This window comes from Cervus canadensis, chromosome X (assembly GCF_019320065.1).
Source record: "Cervus canadensis isolate Bull #8, Minnesota chromosome X, ASM1932006v1, whole genome shotgun sequence".
In the NCBI taxonomy this organism is placed as follows: domain Eukaryota; kingdom Metazoa; phylum Chordata; class Mammalia; order Artiodactyla; family Cervidae; genus Cervus; species Cervus canadensis.
Genome location: NC_057419.1, coordinates 69,348,121 through 69,371,369, shown reverse-complemented (window position 1 = coordinate 69,371,369; position 23,249 = coordinate 69,348,121). Strand labels below are relative to the sequence as shown.

At 39.1% G+C, this 23,249-nt stretch overlaps 1 protein-coding gene across 4 annotated transcripts in view; it reads right to left on the bottom strand.

The window, feature by feature from the left end:
* The window catches only part of TAB3 (TGF-beta activated kinase 1 (MAP3K7) binding protein 3), a 90,702-nt gene extending 67,892 nt beyond the window's left edge, over positions 1–22,810 (bottom strand). For 2 of the 4 annotated variants that reach the window (XM_043458098.1, XM_043458099.1), the window contains exon 1: positions 22,533–22,810. The gene's annotated coding sequence lies outside the window, so the exon portion shown is untranslated. The remainder of the gene's footprint in view (positions 1–22,532) is intronic. The other 2 variants (XM_043458096.1, XM_043458097.1) reach the window with 1 other exon arrangement.
* Positions 22,811–23,249: the final 439 nt, after the last annotated feature.

The window sequence follows — 23,249 nt, the reverse complement described above, 5'->3', positions numbered from 1 at the left end:
ATTTATAATCACACACACACACACACATATGGGATGTAACCTTTTAATTAAAATGAACAAAGTTAACCAAGTGACTACAGCTACATGAAACAAAATTTAATGAAAACAAGGGTCTGAGTCTGACCTAGAAAATAAGACAAAATCATGTTCTGTCATAAGAGCCAAAGGGAAGGCTCCTTCTCTTGTTTATGGCATATTAGCTAATTTGAACCAAACTTCCCACTAAAGACAAATAATAAAGCTGGACAAAATATAAAAAATGACTTTCTTAAAGGATCAAAGAATGAACGGGATAATGCTTTCCGATCCATTAAAGGACTGGAATTCAGAGAGGTGAAACCAGCAATTCAGAAGAAACTGAAAGTTAACTTGTACCTTACAGCTAGGTAGGCCCAGAGGGACAACAGGAAAATCCTCTTCACTAACCTCAGATTAGAAACCTGAAGGGAGCTTAAGAATATAGGTGAGCCAGAAATTAAACAGTCCATAAATTGAAAGCAATTTGGCTCTGAGTCATCTGGTTAGGCCAAAAATATCTTGAGAGCAGAGATTTGTCTAAGTAATCCTAGATTCCCTCAAGCAGATGCCAGTACCTCCGACCTCCCCCCAAAAAATCCTTCCTGGAAGATATCATCCGTGGCTCATGATTTCTCAAGTAATTTTTCAACTTCAATGCCCAGTAAACAATTAATGACAACCAGGCACTTGGGGAAACAAGACACATAAGATCAAAAGCAACAGAAACATAAAATAACAAGAGGCTCACAGAGACTCCAAATAATAGAATTAACAAAGACTTTATACTTAACACGTTCAAGGAGATGAAAACTTTAAAATCTCAACAATGAACATGAAACCATAAAACCTGATATACCAGATTTTCATTAGAAGCAAATAATTATTTTGTTGAAAAATACAAAAACTGAAATTAACCATTCAATGAACAGGTTTAACAGCCAATGGACACAGCTGAGACGGTGAGTCAGAGAAGGGCTGGTAGGAAAAAAGCTCAGATAAAAAGACAGAAAAAAACATGGGGAAATGGTGTGAAGATCTAACATACAATACAGTTAACTGGAATTCCAGAAGGAAAGGAGAGAGAGTACGGGGTAGAAGCAACATTTGAATGGCTGAAAATTTCCAAAACTGATGAACAATGTCAAGCCACAAATTTAAGAATATTAATGAGTTATTAGCTGAAAATGAACAAAGAAAAAGCCACTAAGGCATCCTAAGGTGGAAAGATGATTACTTTGAAAGAAGCAACAATGCTTAATTCTCAACGATAAAGATGGATGCTAAAAACATGTGTAATGGAATCTCTAAGTAGCAAAAACAAAAACAACTGCCAACCTAGTATTCCCATACAGAGAAAATACCAATCAAGAGTGAAAAGTAAGGGAAGGGAGACACAATGGCAGAGTAGAAGAAAAAGAGCTGGCCTCTTCTTAAAAAAGATCAAAATCGCAACTAACTGCTGAATGACCATTGAAAAAAACAAACAAAAACAAAAAAACACTGGAACCTTCCAAAATGATATTCTACATCCAAAGACAAAGAAGTCACAAGATGGTAGGAGGAATGCAATCGTGATAAAATCAAATCCCGTAACGTCCAGGTGGACAACCCACAAATTAAGAGAAAAATTATACCACAGAAGCTCTCCAACAGACATGAGAGGTCTGAGCCTCAAGTCAGGCTCCCTAGCCTGAGAGTAGGGCAACAGGAGAAGCACACCCAGAGAATCTAGCTCTGAAGGCCAGAGGGCTTTGACCGCAGGAATTCCACCAGACTGGGAGAAACAGAAATTCCCAGAGGAGGGTTAATACAAGATCTTGTACACACCAGGACCCAGGGCCAAAAAGCAGTGACTCATAAGAGCCTGAGCTAGACTCACCTGCTGGTATTTCGGGGCCTTCTGTGGAGGCAGGGGGTGGCTGTGGCTCACTGCAGAGACAAAGACACTGGCGGCAAGAGTTCTGGAGAGTACTCATTGACATGGGCCCTCTTGGAGGTAGCCATCTTCTCACCAAGACCTGGCCCCACCCAACAACCTACAGGCTCCAGTGCTGGGATGCCTCAGGCCAAACAACAGGGCGGGAACACAGCCCCACCCATCTGCAGACAGGCTGTTTATAAAGTTTTCTGGAGCCCACAGCTGCCTGATAAGCACAACACCTGACAGGACCCTGCCCACCAGAGGGACAAGACCCAGCTGCACTCACCAATGGGCAGGAACAAGGCCCTCCCACCAGGAAGCCTGCAGAAGCATCTAAGACAGCCTTATTCACCAAAGGAGACAGCAGAAACAAGAACCACAACTCTGCAGCCTGCAGAATAGAAGCTACTACAACAGAAAATTAAGACAAAATGAGATGGTAGATGAGTATGTCCCAAATGGAGGAATAAGAGAAAACCTTAGGCTTCCAGTTCAAGATAGTGGAGTACAAAGAAGTGCACTCATCTCCTCCCATGAGAGCACCAAAATCACAACTAGCTGTTGAACAACCATCAACAGGATGCTGGAACCCACCAAAAAAAGATACTCCCATGTCCAAAGACTAAGAAGAAGCCCCAGCAAGACGGTAGGAGGGACATAATCACGATTAAAAACTAAATCCCAATCCCACCAGGTGGGTGACCCACAAACTGGAGAAAAATAATACCAAATAACTTCTCCCACTGTTGTGAAGGTTCTGAACCCCATGTCAGGCTTCCCAGCCTGGGAATCTGACAAAGGGACTGGGAATCCCCAGAGAATGTGACCTTGAAGGCCAGCTGGATTTGATTATAATATTTCCACAGGACTGGGGGAAACAGAGACTCCAGTCTTGGACGGCAAATATAAAACCTTGCATACATCAAGACTCAGAAGAAAGGAGCAGTGACCCCATAGGAGACTGAGCCAAAACCAGCTGCTAGTGTTGGAGGGTATCCTGTGGAGGCATGGGTCAACAGGGGCTCACCACAGGGATGAGGGAACTGGCAGCCGCAGTCCTGGAAGACTCCCCTTGGTGTTAACACTCTTAGGGGTCACCATTAACCCCGAAATGGAGCCCAGAGCCCATAGAGCCCACAGGGCTCGGTTGTCTCAGGCCAAAAAAACTACCGGGGAGGGAGCGCAACCCCACCCACCAGCAGATAATTGGATTAAAGCTTTACTGAGCAAGGTCCTGTCCACCAGAACAAGATCCAGTTATTCCCACCACCAGTCCCTCTCATTAGGAAGCTTATACAAGCCTCTGAGCCTCCTCCTCCATCAGAGGGCAGACAGAAGAAGCAAGAATCACAGCCCCAGAGAGACTAAAAGAAAAGCCACAATTACAGAAAATTAATCAGCATGAAAAAGCAGAAAGTTATGTCTCGGATGAAGGGACAAGATAAAACCCCTGAAAAATAATTACATGAAGTGGAGATAGGCAAACTTCCAGAAAAATAATTCAGAAAAATGATAAGTGAAGATGACTCAGGATCTCAGAAAAAGAATGGAGGCAAAGACTGAGAAGATGCAAGAAATGTTTACTAAAGACCTACAAGAACTAAAGAAACCATAGACAGATGAATAATACACTAGAAGGAATACATAGCAGAATAACTGAGGCAGAAGAATGGATAAATGACCTGGAGGACAGAACGGTGGAAATCACTGCCACAGAGCAGAATATGGAAAAAAGAATGAAAAGAAATGAAGACAGCCTAAGAGACCTCTGGGAGAACATTAAACACACCAACGTTCGCATTATAAGGGTCCCAGAAAGAGGAGAGAGAGAGAAAGGATCTGAGAAAATATCTGAAGAGATAATAGCTGAAAGTTCCCTAATTTGGGAAAGGAAATAGCCTACCAAGTCTAGGAAGCATAGAGAGTCCCAGGCAGGATAAACACAAGGAGGAACACCCTGTGACACATAGTAATCAAACTGACAAAAATGAAAGACATTGAGAAAATACTAAAAGCAACAAGGGAAAAATGACAAATAACATACAAGGGAACTCCCATCAGGCTATCAGCTTATTTCTCAACAGAAACTACAAGCCAGAAGGGAATGGCATGATATATTTAAAGTGATGAAAGGGAAGAACCTACAGCCAAGAATACTCTACCCAGCAAGACTCTCCTTCAGATCTGATGGCGAAATCAAAAGCTTTCTAGATAAGCAAAAGTTAAAGAGAATTCAGCACTACCAAACCAGCTTTACAACAAATGCTAAAGGAACTTCTCTAGGCAGGAAACAAGAGAAGGAAAAGACTTACCTATAGAAAATAAACACAAAACAATTAAGAAAAATGGTAATAGGCTCATACATATCGATAATTACCTTAAATGTAAATGGATTAAATGCACCAACCAAAAGACATAGACTGGCTGAGAAGAAGAAAACATGTGCATGTATGAACTTCCACTTACCACATCACTCTGCTTGACCCCTGAAATTGCATGTAATTATTTCATATTGTTAGGTTAATCATGTTCCTATTACTGTTTGCAATTGTATTATCTTTTATTTTTTGTGTGGCTATTGATTGTGAAAACTAATAAACATCTTTTACTACTGTGATTATGTAACTATTACTCACTCAATACCATTGTATCATGACTGGTCAACAGAAAAATAATAGAATTCTGTATCACCAAACTACCATTCAATAGAAAGATCTGTAATCACTTTTTAAAAGATGCATACCAGAATTATCTTGGAATTTTTTGAAAAATACAAATGCCCAGGTGTTGTTTTCACTAGAGCTCCAGATATGTTTCTAGTGAGCAGTCATATTTAAAAACAACTAGACTATATAAGGATCTTTTACTTTTATCTAGTTTGTTTCACTTTATCTATTTCATATTCAGTGCTCCCATTTCACTTAGTTTATGTTTTCCAATTTCTCCATCTCTTTTGTTTTGATGTTCTTTCTCAAGCCTTTTAGGGCTTCTCTGATAGGTGAGTTGGTAAAGAATCCACCTGCAATGCAGGAGACCCCAGTTCAATTCCTGGGTCAGAAGATCTCCTGGAGAAAGGATAGGCTACCCACTTCAGTATTCTTGAGCTTCCCTGGTGGCTCAGTTGGCAAAGAATCCGCCTGCAATGTGGGAGACCTGGGTTCGATCCTGGGTTGGAAAGATCACCTGGAGAAGGGAACAACTACCCACTCTGGTATTCTGGCCTGGAGAATTCCATGGAGAGAGGAGCCTGGCAGGCTACAGTGCATGGGGTCACAAAGAGTCGGACATGACTAAGGGACTTTCACTTTTTCTTTCTCAAGCCTTTATCAAACATAGTAGAAAAGCTTTTGTATACATATATAAATAACACATATTATACATATATTTTAGAAAACTTATGAATTTTTGCCTAGCTAAAAAATTTATGACATTTTGATTCCACCTGTTTCAATTATTAACAGAATGCTAGATTTCTAATTTAAAAATTAGATATGCACCAAACAACAAAGATTTACTGTATAGCACAGGTAACTATAGTCAATATCTTGTAATAACCTACAATGGAAAATAATTTCAAAAATAATATATGTGTATATGTATAACTAAATCACACAGAAAAAGAATTCTACTTTTTGAAATTTAGGAGTGTTTATCTTTTTGCCAGTTTTTCAAAATGTCCTGTAGAAATCTAATAACAAGGTATGAGATACAATATTTTAAATATATTTGTGTAGGACAGAAGATTAATATAAATTGATATAAATACAAATCTATTACATTGAAATTATTAATGACATCATTCAAGATGCTCTGATTCTTTTTTCTGCACTTGATAAAATATTCTCAGAGGAATGTTAATATGTTTCAGTATGATTATATATATATATATTTTCTTTTCCCTTATATTTCTTCTGATTTTTGCTTTATGTACCTTTCTTAGTTATAAGGTGTCTAATGGTTTATGAGGTCTATCTTCTTTGTGAACTGTACCTTTCATCATTAAAAATGTTCATCTTTGTTTCATTTAAAAATAAATAAAAAGAAAAAAGATAAAACCCCAGAAGAACAACTAAGTGGAGACAGGCAAACTACTCAAAAAAGAATCTGGAGTCATGGTAGTAAAGATGATCCAAGGTCTTGGAAAAAGAATGGATGCACAGATTGAGAAGATACAAGAAATGCTTGACAAAGACCTAGAAGAACTAAAGAACATACAAAATGAATAATACAAATACCTGAAATAAAAAATGTATTAGAAGCAACCAACAGCAATGGCAGAAATCACTGCTACATGATAAAGAAAAAAAGGATGAAAAAAATGAAGACCGTCTAAGAGACCTCTGTGTTGTTGTTCAGTTGCTAAGTCATGTCTGACTCTTTGTGACCCCATGGACTGCAGCACACCAGGCTTCCCTGTTCTTTACCATCTCCTGGAGCTTGCTCAAACTCATGACCATCGAGTCAGTGATGCCATCGAACCATTTCATCCTCTGTCACCTGTTCTCCTCCTGCTTTCAGTCTTTCCCAGCATCAGAATCTTTTCCAATGAGTTGGCTCTTTGCATCAGGTGGCCAAAATATTGGTGTTTCAGCTTCAGTCCTTTCAATGAATATTTAGGATTGATTTCCTTTAGGATTGACAGGTTTGATCAAACCAGCCAACCAGCCAAGAGACCTCTTGGAGAACATTAAATGTACCAAGAACTGCATTATAGGAGCCACAGAAGGAGAAGAGAGAGGGAAAGGACCTGAGCAAATATGTGAAGAGATAACAGCTGAAAACCTTCCTATCATGGGAAGGAAACAATTACCCAAGTCCAGGAAGTACAGAGAGTTCCAGGCAGGATAAGTCTAAGATGAAGCATGCAGAAGCACGCAGTCATCAGACTGACAAAAAATAAAGACAAAAGAAAAAAATTAAAAGCAACAAAGGGAAAGGCAACAAATAGCTATAAGATAATTACCACAAGATTATCAGTTGATTTACTAGCAGAAACTCTGCAGATCAGATGGAGAAGGCAATGGCACCAAACTAGCAACAAAAGACCAGAAAGACAAATTAAGGAAACAATCCCATTTACCATCACATCAAAAAGAAGAAAACACCTAGTGATATACCTACCTAAGGAGGCAAAACACTGATACTCTGAAAACTGTAAGACAAAGATAAACAAAATCTAATATGACATAGAAAGATGGATAGATAGATCGTGTTCTTAGATAGGAAGAATTAATAGTCAAATGAGTATACCACCCAAAGCAATATACAGATTCAATGCAATCCCTATCAAATTACCAATAGTATTTTTCACAGAACTAGAACAAAAATTTTAAAATTTGTACAAAGACACAAAAAAACCAAAGCAATCTTGAAAAAGAAAATGGATCTGGAACAATCAGGCTCCCTGACTTCAGGCTATACTATAAAGCTACAGTCTTCAAATCAGTATTATGGTACTGGCACAAAAAGAGAAATACAGATCAAAGGAACAAGACAGAAAACCCAGAAATAAACCCACCCACCTATGGTCAATTAATCTACAACAAAGGAGGCAAGAATATATAATGGAGGGCTCTTTAATCAGTGGTGCTGAGAAAAACGTGACAGCTACATGTAAAAGAATTAAATTAGAAGATTCTTGGGACTTCCCTGGTGGTCCAATGGTTACAAATCTGCCTGCCAATGCAGGCAACATGGGCTTGATCCCTGGTCCAAGAAGATCCCATATGCCTCAGGGCAACTAGGCCCATGCATCACAACTACTAAGCCCACACTCTAGATCCCATGAGTTGCACATAATGAAGCCTGCACACCTAGAGTCTGTGCTCCACAACAAGAGAAGCTACTGCAATGAGAGGCCCACACACAGCAATGAAGAGTGGCCCTTCCTCACACCAACTAGAGAAACTCCATATGTGACAAAGACCCAACACAGCCATAAATCTGTCAATCAATAAATGAATAAAAATAATAAACTGGAACATTCTTTAATACCATTTACAACAATAAACTCAAAATGAATCAAAGACCTAAATATAAGACATGATACTATAAAACTCTTACAGGAAAACATATGAAGAACACTCTTTGACATATATCACAGCAGTATCGTTCTCGATCTGTCTACTAGAGTAATGGAAATAAACACAAAAATAAACAAATGGGACTTAATTATACTCAAAAGCCTTTGCAAAGGCAACCATAAACAAAATGAAAAGACAACTCACAGAATGGCAGAAAATATTTGCAAACCATGTGATCAAGGGATAAATCTCCAAATCTACAAACAGCTCATGCAGCTCAATACCAAAAAAACAACTCAATCAAAACATGAGTGGAAGACCTAAATAGACATTTCTCCAAAGACTACACAGAGATGACCAAGAGAAACATGAAAAGATGCTCAACATTACTAATTATTAGAGAAATGCAAACCACAACTACAATGAGGTTATCACCTCACACCACTCAGAACAGCCATCATCAAAAAGTCTACAAATAAATGCTGGAGAGGGTGTGGAGAAAAAGGAACCCTCCAACACTGTTAGTGGGAATGTAAATTGGTACAGCCACTACGGAGAACAGTACGGACATTCCTTAAGCTAAAAATAAAGCCATATGACCCTACAATCCCACTCTTGGACATATATCTAGAGAAAAACATGGTCTGAGAGAATACATACATCCCAATGTTTACTGCAGCACTGTTATTATCAATAACTATAACATGGAAGCAATCTAAATGTCCATCGACAGAGGAATGGGTAAAGAAGATGTGGTACATGTATACAATGGAGTATAACTCAGCCATTAAAAAAGGTGAAATACTGCTATTTGCAGCAACATGGATGAACTTAGAGATTATTACACTGAGTGAAGTTAAGTCAGAGAAGGAGAAATATCATCAGACATCCCTTATGTGCAAAATCTAAAAAGAAAATTATACAAATGAACTTATTTACAAAACTGAAACAGACTCACAACTTAGAGAATGAACTTATGGTTACCAAGGGAAGGGTTGGGGGAAGGGATAGTTAGGGAGTTAGGACTGACATGTACACATTGCTATATTTAAAATGGATAACTGACATAAGTCCTCCTGTATAGGACAGGGAACCCTGCTTAATGTAATGTGGCAGCCTGGATGGGAAGGAAGTTTGGGAGAGAACAGATAACATGTATGGCTAAGTCCCTTAGCTGTCCACCTGAAACTATCACAACCCATTGTTAAGTGGCTATATTCCAATGTAAAATAAAAATTAAAAAAATAGAGGGAGGGGAAAAAAAGGCAATATACCCAGTATCAAAAATGAAGAAGGTCCGAGAAAAATGAATACATATATCTACCCAAAAACTTGTCCATGAATATTCATGGCAGCATTATTCCTACTAGCCAAAAAGCAAAAACAACTCAAATGTCCATCCACTGATGAATGATCAAATGAAATATGGTATATCCATACAGCATATTATCTGGCAGCAAAAAGAAACAAAGTACAGTTGACCCTTGAACAACATAGGGATTAAGGTCGCTAACCCTTCACACAGTTGAAAATCTGAGCATAATTTATAGTTGGTCCTCCATATACATGATTCCTCCATATACACAGTTCCTCTATATTCACTGTTCCATATTTGCAGATTAAACCAAATGTGGATTGTGTAGTACTGCAGCATTTTCTACTGATAGAAGTCCCCATGTAAGTGGACCCACACAACTCAAACTCCTATTGTTCAAGAGTCAACTGTACTGATATATGCTACAACATAAATGAACTTTGAAATCATTATGCTAAGTCAAAGAAGCCAGCACCAAAGGACCACAAATTGCACGGTTCCATTTATATGAAAATTATAGAAGAAACAAATCTATACAGGCAAAAAGATTTGTGACTGCCTAGGGCTGATGGGGCAAGAAGTAGCTTGTGGAAAATGGGGAGTGACTGCTAATGGGTGCAGTGTATCTTTTTGTCCTGAAATTGATTATGCTGATGGTTGTACAAATCTGTGAATGTTATAAAAACCACTGAATGGGGAAGCTGTATGGTTATACCTCAAGACCATTTAAAAAAAGAATAAAAGGAGGGATCTTCACTGAGGAATCTGAAGAAAAACAAATGACAGAAGTATAATTTTAATGCTGATAAACTGAAAATTCAGATTAAAAGGACAAATTTTAAAAAATATAACTTACCAAACAGTTTTATGAAGAAATAAACCCATATCAAGCATCTTTCCCAAACATGATATAAATTAGAAATGAATCACAAGAGGAAAACTGAAAAATTCACTAACATGTGGAGATTAAACATGTTACTGAACAACTAATAGGTCAACAGAGAAATCCTGGTGGCTCAGATGATAAAGATTCTGCCTGCAATGCAGGAGACCTGGGTTCAATCCCTGGGTTGGGAAGATTCCCCTGGAGAAAGAAATGGCTACCAACTCCAGTATCCTTGCCTGGAGAATTCCATGAACAGAGGAGTCTGGTGGGTTACAGGCCATGGGGATGCAAAGAGTCAGACACAATTGAGCAACTAACACAAACATGCAAAAAATACCTTGAGACAAATGAAAATAAAATATACCAAAATTATGAGATTCAACAAAGTAGTTCTAAGAGGGAAGTTCATAGTAACAAAGGCCTACCTGAAGAAACAATAAAGATGCAAATAAACAACAGAACATTACACTTCAAGGAACTAGAAGAAGAAAAAAGGAAGTCCGAAGTTAGAATGAAGGAAATAACAAAGATCAGAGTGGAAATGAATGAAATAGAGACCAAAATGACAACAGAAAAGTTCAATGAAACTAAGAGCTGGTTCTTTGAAAAAGTAGACAAAACTGACAAATCTTTACAAGGGATACCACAGAAAGACAAAGGATCATAAGAGACCACAATGAACAATTAAATACCAATAAAGTGGACAACCTGAAAGAAATGAATAAAATCCTACAAACACACAATCTTCCAAGAGTGAATCATGAAGAACTAGAAAATGCGAACAGATCAATTACTATTAGGAAGACTGAATCAGTAACCAAAAATCTCCCAACAAAGAAGAATCCAGGATCTGAGAGCTCCATTGGTGAAGTCTACCGAACATTCAAAGAATTAATACAAATCCCTTCCAAACTCTTTCCAAAAAACAGAAGAGAGAAAAAACAACAACAACAAAAACCAGAAGAGGACCCTCCAAACTCATTTTAAAAGGCCAGAATTGGGCAGATACTAAAACTAGACAAGGATACCAAAACAAAGGAAACTATAGCCCAATATCCTTGATGAACATAGAGAAAATTCTCAACAAAATATTAGCAAATGAAAATCAACAGTACATTAAAAGAACCATATACTATAATCAAAGGGTTTATTCCAGGGAGGCAAGGATGGTGCAATACTTGCAAATCATTTAATACAATGTACTACATTAACAAGATAAAGGATAAAAATCATATGATCATCTCAATAGATGCAGAAAAAACATTTGACAAAATTCAACATTCGTTCATGATTAAAATTCTCAAGAAAGTGGGTACAGAGGGAGTGGAAAGATATATGTACAGGTCTACCGCTAACATCATATTCAAAAGTATAAAGCTGAAAGCTTTTCCTCTATGATCAGGAACAAGCTAAAAATGTCCACTCTCATCACTTTTATTCAATGCAGCATTGGAAGACCTAGCCAATAAATTAGGCAAGAAAGAAAAAGCATTCAAACTGGAAACAAAAGAAGAGCTATCAATATTTGCAGATGACATGGTATCATATACAGAAAACTCTTAAGACTCCATCAAAAAACTGTTACAACCAATAAACGAATTCAATAAAACTAACAGATACAAAATCAATACACAAAAAACTTTCGTTTTACTAATAAAATGATGGCTCAGTCAGTAAAGAATCCACCTGCAATGCGGGAGACCTGGGTTAGATCCCTGAGTCAGGAAGATCCCCTGGGGGAGGGCATGGCAACCCACTCCAGTATTCTTGCCTGGGAATCCCCATGGACAAAGGAGCCTAGTGGGCTATATTATAGTCCATGGGGTCACAAAGAGTCAGACATGACTGAGCGACTAAGTACAGCACAGCAGAGAGAAATTAAGAAGACAATCCCATTTACAACCACATCAAAAAGAATAAACTACCAAGGAATAAATCTAATGAAGGAAGTTAAAGATCTATATACTGAAAACTACAAGACGCTGTCGAAAGAAACTGAAGACAGAAAAAAAGATAGTACATGCCCATGAACTGGGAGAATTAATATTGTTAAAATGTCCATACTACCTAAAGCAATCCACAGATTCAATGAAATTCCTATCAAAATTCCAATGGTATTTTTCACAAAAAGAGAACAAACAATCCTAAAATTTATACACAATCACCAAAGACCTCCAATAATCAATGCAATCGTGAGAAATAAAAATGCTGGAAGCATCATGCTTCCTGGTTTCAAACTATATTACAAAGCTATACCAAGCAAAACAGTATGGAGTTGGCATAAATACAGACATATAGATCAATGGAGCAGATAGACAGTCCATTACAACACAGAAGCCAAGAATATATATTGGGAAAATGACAGTCTCTTCAATAAATGGTGTTGAGAAAACTGGACAGTCACACATGCAAAACAATAAATGGACCACTATGTTACACTATACAAAAAATTAATTCAAAATGGATTAAAGACTTGAACATAATACTCTAAACCATAAAACTCCTAGAAGAAAACATAGGCAGTAGTCTCCTTGACATAGGTCTTGGTTATTATTTTTGGATCTGACATCAAAAGCAAAAAAACAAGTGGAATTACTTCAAAACAAAAATGCTTCTACACAGAGAAAAAAACCATTAAGAAATGAAAAAGCAACCTATAGAATGGGAGAAAATATTTTCAAATCACGTATCTGATAAAGGACTAATATTCAAAATAGACAAAGAACTCACATAACTCAATAGCATGCAAAAAAATCTGATTAAAAAATTGGCAGAAGATACAAATAGACATTTTTCCAAAGAAGACATACAGATGGCCAAAAGGTACATGAAAAGCTGTTTAACATCACTAATCATCAGGGAAATGTAAATCAAAACCACAATGAGAGACCACCTAACATCTCTCAGAATGACTACTATTAAAAAGACAAGAAATAACAAATGCTGGCAAGGATGTAGAGAAAAGTGAATACTTGTGCACTGTTGGTGGTAATGTAAACTGGTGCAGCTACTATGGAAAACAGCAGGGAGGTTTCTCAAAAATATTAAAAATAAAACTAGCATATACAGTACAGCAATTCTGCTGGGCTATTTATCTACAGAAAATAAAACCACTAATTTGGAAAGTTATATGCACCACCCCCCCGTTCACTGCAGCATTATTTATAATGGTGAAAATATGGAAACAACCTCAGTGTCCATCAAGGAATGAATGCAGGAAACCGCGGTATATATACACAATGAGGGCTCATTTCTAGCACATAGTAAAGAACTTTTACAAATCAGCAAGTCAAAATAAGCAAGGAAGTACATGGTACATGACACATTTCTGAAGGAATTCCATCGAAAACAGTTATAAAAGCACAACACCTAGATCTAGTTATAAATATTGACACTTTAAGATTCACAAAGTAAAACATTTTACCATATATTAATGGTTTCAAAATTGTTTACAGATGCCAAGCCAGTTTTCTCATTCTCTAGTCACAACTCTAAAACAAATATGTATCATTGAAAAAGTCCTGTTTAAGAAATTTTTGCCTACTCCAAAGTCAAAAACTGAGACCTACCTACATATCCATCAACAATAGAATGATACATAATGATATAGTCACACAATGAAATATACAGTAATGAGAAAGAACAGTTAATAACTATACACAATATAGATAAATCTCACATTCATAATTTGAGGTTTATCTATATTCTCATGTTGCACAAGAGACTACAGTAGGAATCTATTTATATAAAATACAAAATAGGCAAAAACAATTTCTGATGTTAAAAGTCAGGGAAATGGTTAGAGGGCAGTAAGTGACCAAAAGGGTACACAAAGGGGTAACTAATTTTCAAAACTGATTAGAGGATATGAGAGCAAAAAAGTTTGAAGTCCACTGCTTTCAGGGCAAATCACAGAAATTAAATAACAAAAATTTTAAAAAGCAGGTATCAGACAATATGCTAATTGCTAGAGCTCTCAAACCAACTGGAGATTCTTAAACTTACAGTAACAGTGGTTTGTAATTATTCAAACCTCAAAAGATAAACTGATTTATATCTAGATTAGTGACTAATGCTGATTCATAAAGATGCAAGACAAGCAACATGATCTTATAAGGGTTTTAGTTTATTTTATTCAAGTAAGTTGATTTACAATGTTGTGTTAATTTCTGCAGTACAGCAAAGTGATTCAGTTATATATACATTCTTTTTCACATTTTTCTCCATTATGGTTTATCACAGGATACTGAATATAGTTCCCTGTGCTATATAGCTTTTCATTAAATAAGAGGTTCTTTCAAATCTTAGAAATGAATAGACTGACACATCTAGTCAAATCTCCTAAATTCACAAACGAAGAAACTAAGGTCCTTTGAAATTGGGTGATTTGTCCAAAGTCATAAGCAGCTCTTGATAAGTAGAAACAACTGAAGCTATTTAAGTTCTCCCCTCTCCCAGTTTTCTATAAGTTCTAGGGGACTTCAACCCACCAAGGGTTTGTTTATTGGCAGGGTCCCTTAATACATACCACATTCAATTAAAACATTTTCATCCAAATGTTACCAACCCAAAATTAATTTTTTTGCCATCCATGACTAATAGCCAAATACTATTTCTGGGGCAGAAAAGATAAGACTTTCTAAAGTAAAGTTCATGACATGCAACCTAACAGATAACTTTCTGTTTACACTAAATGATGACCGTGACATCAACTGTAAGGCACATGTGATAATTTAGAATGACAATGGCACCTATAGCATACAGTACTCCTGAAAAAGACAAAATAAGATCAATCATGACCTCACACTGAGGTCAATACATATAAATAAACAAATGTGCTAAATTAGCAACAAGTTATTGTACAAACTTAACATTAATTTCTCAACCAGAATTACAAGTACTTTCTGCAATTCATTCCAGTTAGTTTCTATATCCAATATGAAGTATGCCTTTTATACATCTTCAATGATTTAAAAAGATGTCTTGTCATTCTGAAGCTAAATCCATCGAAAGCGAACAAACAGCACATGAAATAACCCGTTTAGTCCAACATATTTCTAAATTATAAAAATGCTTTATGCTCCACCCTAACACCACAGCATTCTTTCCTCTGTCGTAGGACTCTTCTTTTATTTCAAACTATAAAGTTCACTGCCAAGATGAATCCCTGAACTAGACATCCCCAGGGGAAAACACCTGGCCTTTTGAGGACCTGCAGAAAGGTTAAATCAGAAAATGGTTTTATGGCCACAGAAACGTATCCCCTAAAGATTAAAAATGACCTAGTAACTAAATATAACATGGTACCCTCAAATGGATCCTAAAACAGAATAGGACAGTAGTAGGAAAACTAGTGAAATCAAATAAGTCTCAGTTTAGCTAATAATAATATACCAATGTTGGTGTCTTAGTTTTGACAAACATACCATTGCTACATACACCTGGATGAAGAGTATATGGGAACTCTGTTCTATTTTTGCCTGTTTTAAAAAAATAACTTAGCAAGAACTACCAGAAGGCAAAAAGTTTATATCTCAATTTTGATCCACAGTCAATATTTTCAGGCAATGCATCTCCACATCCCTACAAGGATCCCCCCTAAAACGGGGATGAGGAGATATACACAGAAGGGACTCTTTACTTAAGAGTCACCTATTTCTCCAATGCTTCAATATTATAAAATAAACTCCCAGAAAAGCCTCAAAAAAAAAGATGCTTATTTTAGGCAGGGATGAAAAAAAAAGCTATGAAAGTACTTCTCAGTGGAAAGGGAGGAGAATAATACTATTTAACTACAACAGATATGTGCAATGAACAGCCAAAGCTTAATACATACACACACACACACATATATATAGATAAAACATTTCTTATGCACTCACCAATGGGCCAGGTGCTGTTTTAACTGCTTTATATGTATTAACACATTTAACACTGCCCCAAACCTTGTGAAGTAAGCAGTACTTACATTTTACATGAGAGGTTCTGTGACAGAACAGAAATTTGACAGCAACCACTAGGCGTGCTGCAATCCACAGGGTCACAAAGATTCAGACACAACTTAGCAACTGAACAACAACTATACTACACAGCTTTTGGAGGAGGCAAGCCAAGAAAAACCTCCTGCCTTCTAGAGACCAGGTCCCACTACTTACCCTGTGCTTAGCTTCCACCAGAAAAGAAAGCTCTCTGCCCAAAGCTTGGGAGTCCTTGCTAGAATTGTGAACGAATGTGACCCCAACACGCCATCTTCAAGATTGTGTTCATAATCTCTCTGTACCCGATGAACTCAGTGCATATTCTTCTTGAGACATTGTTATACATAGAAGTTCGTTTTTATAGTACTATCAGTCCTCAAATTCAGATATGTTGGGCTGGCCTGGGAATTTGAAGGCCATATGGGACATTATTTCTGTGGGAAATTGGTGCTGATTTTCAAAAAGTAATACTTATAAACGAACCATTTAGAAATTAAGGCTCTGGCTACATAGACTCTGGCCTTATACTTACACAAATTTTAATAAAGACACTGTGGCTACTCAAATAACCCAGTTTTGCTCATAAAGTCAAAGTGGCGCAGTTCCTTTTATCTAACATAGTAGAAACAGTGTTACTGGGAAAAAATAGCTTAATATTTTATGGATCTTCTGTACTGTGGCTGATTTTGGATGTATCCAACAATGAATATACTGCTCTCCCTGCCACTCCCCCCAAGTTTTGCATTAAAAAACTATTACAGAATAAACAAATATATCTTACACATACACACAAACTCCCAGAACAGAAGGGGTATCATATCAGAAGGTAGCTAAAGGAGTAATAGCAGCAGTAATAATGATGATGATAAAGTAATAACAGAACTAACTCTTTTTGAGCCTTTACCATGGCCAGGCATGTTCTAAATACTATGCATCCTCTGGCTCATTTAACCTTCATGAAAATCCTGTGAGGTAGATATTACATTATTCCAATTTCAAAAATGAGGAAACAGGTCAGAGATTAAGCAACTTGCCCAAGATCACAGAGCTAGTTAGTGTGAAAAGTAAGATCTGAGTATCTGAGAATTTTACCCCTAGAGATTACATTTTAGCCACTGCAATCTGTGTGCAATTAAATAATTTGGTAAACTCTTAAACAAAGGGCATGAGAGTGTGCTCGGTGGCTCAGTCATGTGCAACTCTTTGTGACTCCACAGACCGTAGCCCGCCAGGCTCCTCTGACCATGGGATTCTCCAGGCCAGAATACTGGAGTGGGTTGCCATGCCCTCCTCCAGGGGATCTTCTCCAGGGATCAAACTGGTGTCTACTGTGTCTCCAGCACTGGCCGGTGGATTCTTCACCACCTTAAATGAAGGGCACTTAACTCTAACTCATTTTTAAAATGAGTGGCTTGGAGACAAAAAAAGGGGGGCCAACCTTGCCTTTTAGTAGGAATAAGTGAAAGTCGTGTCTGACTCTTTGCAATCCCATGGACTGACTATACAGTCCATGGAATTCTCCAAGCAAGAATACTGGAATGGGTAGCTGTTCCCCTCTCCAGGGGATCTTCCCAACCCAGGGATTGAACCCAGGTCTCCCACATTGCAGGTAGATTCTTTACCAGCTGAGCCACAAGGGAAGCCCAAGAATACTGCAGTGGGTGGCCCATCCCTTCTCCAGTGGATCTTCCCAACCCAGGAATCGAACTGGGGTCTCCTGCATTGCAGGTGGATTCTTTGCCAACTGTGCTATCAGGGAAGCACTTATTAGCAATATGTCCTTCTAACAAGCTAAGACTGAACACATTTAGGGATAAAAAAAATTTAAATGTGTTTTGCTTTGCTTTTATCACTTTGAAATTCCTTACTTGTTTGAACAATAGAAACGGTGGTAACAGCATGCAACTTGAACAACAAACTAGTAAAACTTAAAACACACTGTCCATGTTTATCACTAAGTAAAGAAACTTGGGTTAAATAACTGCAATAGTTCCAATACCCTTGAAAAGTTTCAGAACAGCAGCAAGAAATAGTGGGAACAAGATATTCTTTTATGATAAAGAAAAACTCTGTTCTTTCCACAACACTGTAACATCTGCTCCAAGGACAAACATTAATTAATCCTGGATAGACTGAACTTCAATTGTATTTCAAAACATGTGTCTAAATTCAGAAATTCTTCACTGACCATCTAAAAAGACTATCAGCTTATCTCCGAAAAGAGCCACCTGATTCCCCTAACATGTAATTTTGGATAGCTAAACATCTGCTCCCTACCATCCCACTGAGTAACAAAAAGCACACAACCCCAAACAACGTCTGGAGCGCAAGCTGGTTTTTTCAGTCATCTACTTGAGCCTCGAACTTGCCTTCCCAGGAAACAAAGATCCAATGTGCCTAGCTTTCAAGACAGTCCACTAAAGCTTAAACAACCATAAGGATACAGAAATATAATAAAATACTGAACCTTCATGAGCAATGTTTCTATCAGAAAACTCATTTAGCAGTCAAGAATAAAAGAATATCCCTGCCCCACTAAACCTTGGAAGTAAAAAAGAATTCTTCCCTCATCTTAACTGAGTCAGCTTCCCTAGAACCACAGGCCTAGGCTTCCATGATCAAGACCAAGCAGGAGGAAAGGTATGAAAGAGGGCAGTGGACAGTGTACTAGGCTTCAGAGTTAGAAGGACAAAAAGGCAGCGCTGTGGTGGAAGGAGATCCTGGGACGAGAAGGCAACACTTACTTGGGAGTAAAGGAAGAAGGAGGGGGATGGCAGCTAAAAGGAGCAAGGCAAAAGCATGTCAGGGTTGGGCTGGACTGCAAAAGACAACGAGGGAACAGTGGCTACTCCGACAGCAGATGGGCTGTTATAAGCTTTCCCCCTTAATGCTTAGGAGAGACAAGGAAAAGAAAGAAACCACAGGAAGAGTCTTGACAAAGCCTCCCTCTTTTTGGCTACTCTTGTTCTCCTGTGCAATAAAGAATGCAGTGAGTTAAGGGGTCTTATCCGGGTCCCTCTTGACCTCAGAGAGCACATGGATCTGGAGAAGGGGAGCGGACCTAGAAGAGTTTCATTGCCCTCTTTGTCATCATCCATTCTGCCGAGGACCTCAGTGTCAACTGAGAACTAAGGGAAAGCTCCAGGTACCAACAAAAACAGGGTCAGAAAGAGAGGAAGAAACATTAGGACAGAAATTTGAAGCAGGGGGGAAATAAGATATTGGAGGGTCAGACAAATAAATTAACAGAATCGCCAATGAATCAAAGTATATGTTCTTAAATATTTAGAAATCATTTTGGCTGTTTCAAATATGTCATCAGGACCATTTCACTTTCTGACATGAATATGTGGTCATGGTAATAAACTGAGGCTTATTATGAGGAAGGTATGAAGCTAAACTTCTAAATACATATGAGACAATTTCCTGGTATCTTTTTTTTTAATACAGTGGCAATATAAATCATTTCAGAAAATCTTTTTTATTTACTTGGTGAGCACTCACTCAACATTATCATTTATTGACTTTTCTGGCCCAATAACCCAAATATCATGAGTAATTAACCTTCACAAATAAGGAATTTATTTAACCCGTTCTTTTCTTAATAAGAAAAACTTGCTCAATCATTACCAAATATGACCCATGAAGACTTCAAGATATTATATTACAAGCAAAGCTCCAAACTCCATAAAACATGAACAGATGCGTCCTGAGGAGTGCAGGACTTCTTTTTCCTCCACCCTCTTATGCCCATGTTTCCAGAACTTCCAGCCTGGGTTAATTAATTTGACAGGTAAACTTAACCAAATGACCTGCTAGAAGATGAGTGCCAGCACTTAGCATTTGTTTTCTTTTCTTTTTTTTTTTTTTTAATTTCAGCTTTCAGCGGCTACTCCTCCAGTTGAACTCTCTCTTGTGCAGAGATAACGGTCAGGTAGGCAAGTTCAGCATCGTGACAAACATGCAAGAGCAGAGACCAGTGGGGGATGAAAGTGAACAAAGGGCCACATGCTGGGAAGATGTTTCTACTGTTTCACCAACATCTCAGATGGTCTTTCACTCCCTAGCCCTGTAAAAGATTATGCTGGATCCCAGAACAGCTGCTGTATTTTTCTGCAAAATACAAACTCGGTCCAAAACCTCTGTACTAAAGAGAAGAAAAACAGCATCTGCTATCAAGTACTTCACTTGCTGGAGAAGGTAGGTGGGTGGGTGAGCAGGTGGGTGGATATGTGTGCATAAAGCTCCAAATTATGATAATGCAAATTCAAATCCTTATAAATAGTTTATATTTTATTTTAGTCATATAATTTAAAAAACTACTCAGGACAAGAATAAACAAGATATTTGATCTCTGAAGTATCTTTGGCATGCTGAAACTGAAGGCAAAGTTACTGAAAACATCTGAATTTCAGATAGGTCACTACCGGCTACTAGGAGCTCTCACTAATCAGCAGGCTTGTGCTAAAATGTTACCCTGGCTAGAAAATTGACACATATGAAAAGGAGAAAAAATAGATAATTTTCAACCAAGGACACCAACTGCTTTCAAGATTACCAACAGAACTGAAAGATTTCTTTGTAATAAAAATTTCCATTTTCCCAAAATGTGTATTAGTCAGCACATATACTTATGCAGAGTACAGTAGAAAAAGCACATATTCTAGAATCAGACACACATCAGTTTGAGTTCTAGCTCCACAATTTACCAGCTATACGACCTACTCAGGAAAGTTACTGAAGAATACTGGAGATTAGTGTCCTTATCTGTAAAACAAAGATAATATTATTACCTTTAGCACACGGTAACTATGAGGATTAAATGCAAACATACATAACCCACCAAGCCCAGTGTCTGAATACTCAATGTTTGATCCCTTTGCTCCAACACAAACTGTACAGAGTGTGCTGACAGTGTCAAAGAAACATGTGGAAGAAAATTCAGAGTGACAGAACACAGATTATTTGTCAACACAGATACTGTCAAATGTAAAAACAAAAATCACATGTGTAATATTTACCTTCACTAAAGCCCATTGATTAAGAAGGCTGTAAGGGGGAAGGGGCTAAAATGGAAACACTTCCTATCATACCGGCATTTAAAATTATGTATGCGTATGTTTGCATTCTTCAGGTATTCATAAAAGATACCATCACAAAACTTACCATGGCTAACACAACACTGTAAATCATCTATACCCCAATAAAAAAATTTTAGGTGCATTAAAAAAAAAAAAACACCTTACCAGAGGTGATGCCTATGGTACTGCTTTTAAAAGCTAGGATGATGCCTTTAAAAGCAAATACTGTGAAACATTAAACTCTCCTCTCAAAAGCCCTTTCTTAATAGAAATGTTTCTTCCTTCTTACAAATGTTCTGGTATATTATTGCAAAATATCTGCAAAGCAAAGACATAAACTAAATCCCCTTATCGTTCTAAAAGGAAAAAGTGTGTAAAAAAAACTAAGTTTGTCAAGTTGTTCTTCTTGCCCATTCATTCTTGTTCTTTTACAAACCGAAATACATGACAAGCCAAAATTACTGTCTGATTGACAAATGTCACTGAGGAACTCGTGGAATTGACAAGCCATGTCTGGACCAAAGGTGACAAGTTTTCCTAAGCAATTTAAAATAAATTACGTTTCAGTAAGGACAAAAATGCTTTGCATCAACGGTATGAACTTTTGACTTTACATGCAGCTTACTTTTTAACCCATCTTGTCCCCCATTCCCCCAACCCCGCCCAAGTCCTGCGTTTATTTAGGCACTTTAATGTGCTGGCACACAGCACTAAACTATAGAACTCCAACTGGGAATAACTCTGAGGACTGCTTTTTGGACCTCTGAGGACTGCTTGTGTGATCTTCTTTAAAAGAACGTCGACAGTATGTTCGCCTTACTCCACACCTGCCAACAATCACTGGCAAACGTCTTTTCGAACAATTAACTCCTATCGCTACTAGTCTTCCCCAGGTTCTCTCAACACCCTCAACCACCCCAACCTTGCTAGTCTTCATTCCCAAACGCTTTTGGGGGGGGGGGGGCGCTTGAAGCCAGTACACAGAGGTTCACTATCTGCAATGCCCAGGGTCCGGCGAGGAAGGACCATCATCCCCTCTGCTGGGGGGCGAAGGCCAACCCAGGCCCCCGGCCACTCCCTCTCTTCTCGGCCTCCCGGGGCGTCCCGGGCGGGCGCGCCAGGCCCTGCGCAGACCTCCGGCAGCCCTGCAGTGCTCCGAGTCCGCCGCAGCCCCAGGCCGAGACGAGTCCCCGGGACACCCGCAGACCAGCACACGCCCACCGCCCGGGAGCGGGGTCACCGAGACGACCCGGGGGCCACTCCCGACGCCCCGGCTCGGGCAGGTGCCGGGCCTCCTCGCGGGCACTCACCCGCAGCCGCTGCTCCCTGTTGGCCGCTGCCGCCGCCTCGCCCTCACACCAACCGCCAGCTCCCGCGGGGGGTCCGGGCCCGGCGCCGCTTCCCCGCCCGACCCCCCTTGGGTGCGCGCCGAGCGGGGCCCGAGTCCGGTGAGAGCCGCCGCCGCCCCCTTTCCTCCCTCCTCCTTCAGTGCGTCCCTCCCACCGAGGCCCGCCTCGTATTTCCTGGATCCGGTCTCGGCGAGAGCTTGGCAAGCCAACCTCCAGCTTCAGAGCTCGCGTTGAGCGCCGTCGCTCGCCAGGCACAAAGATGGCGCCGCCGGGGACGGCCGGTGGCGATCTCGCGAGGCTTCCCCCACAAACACGGGAGGGCGGGGACCCATGGGAAAGGCGGTCAATGAGGGTAGCCTGAACTGACTTCAAACGCTACCCCAAATCGGAAACGGGCAGCACCAGACGAAAGTTACGGCGCCTGCGCGCGGAACGACGAGGACGCATGCCCCAAACAACTACTGAACTAGTACCCAGTTCTCCGGGTTTTACCTGTTTCCTCGGAGGCGCGGGGCAGAGACGGAGGGGGCGGAGTAACCTGAACTGAAACCCGGGCAAAAACTGGGCGGGACCCGGAGGCGAAGAGAGCGACGTCACTTAAGGCTTGGTCATCCCTCGAGAGCTCGTTTACAACCTGCACACTTTGGAGACTCTGGGGATTGTCCAACCCTTTCCTCT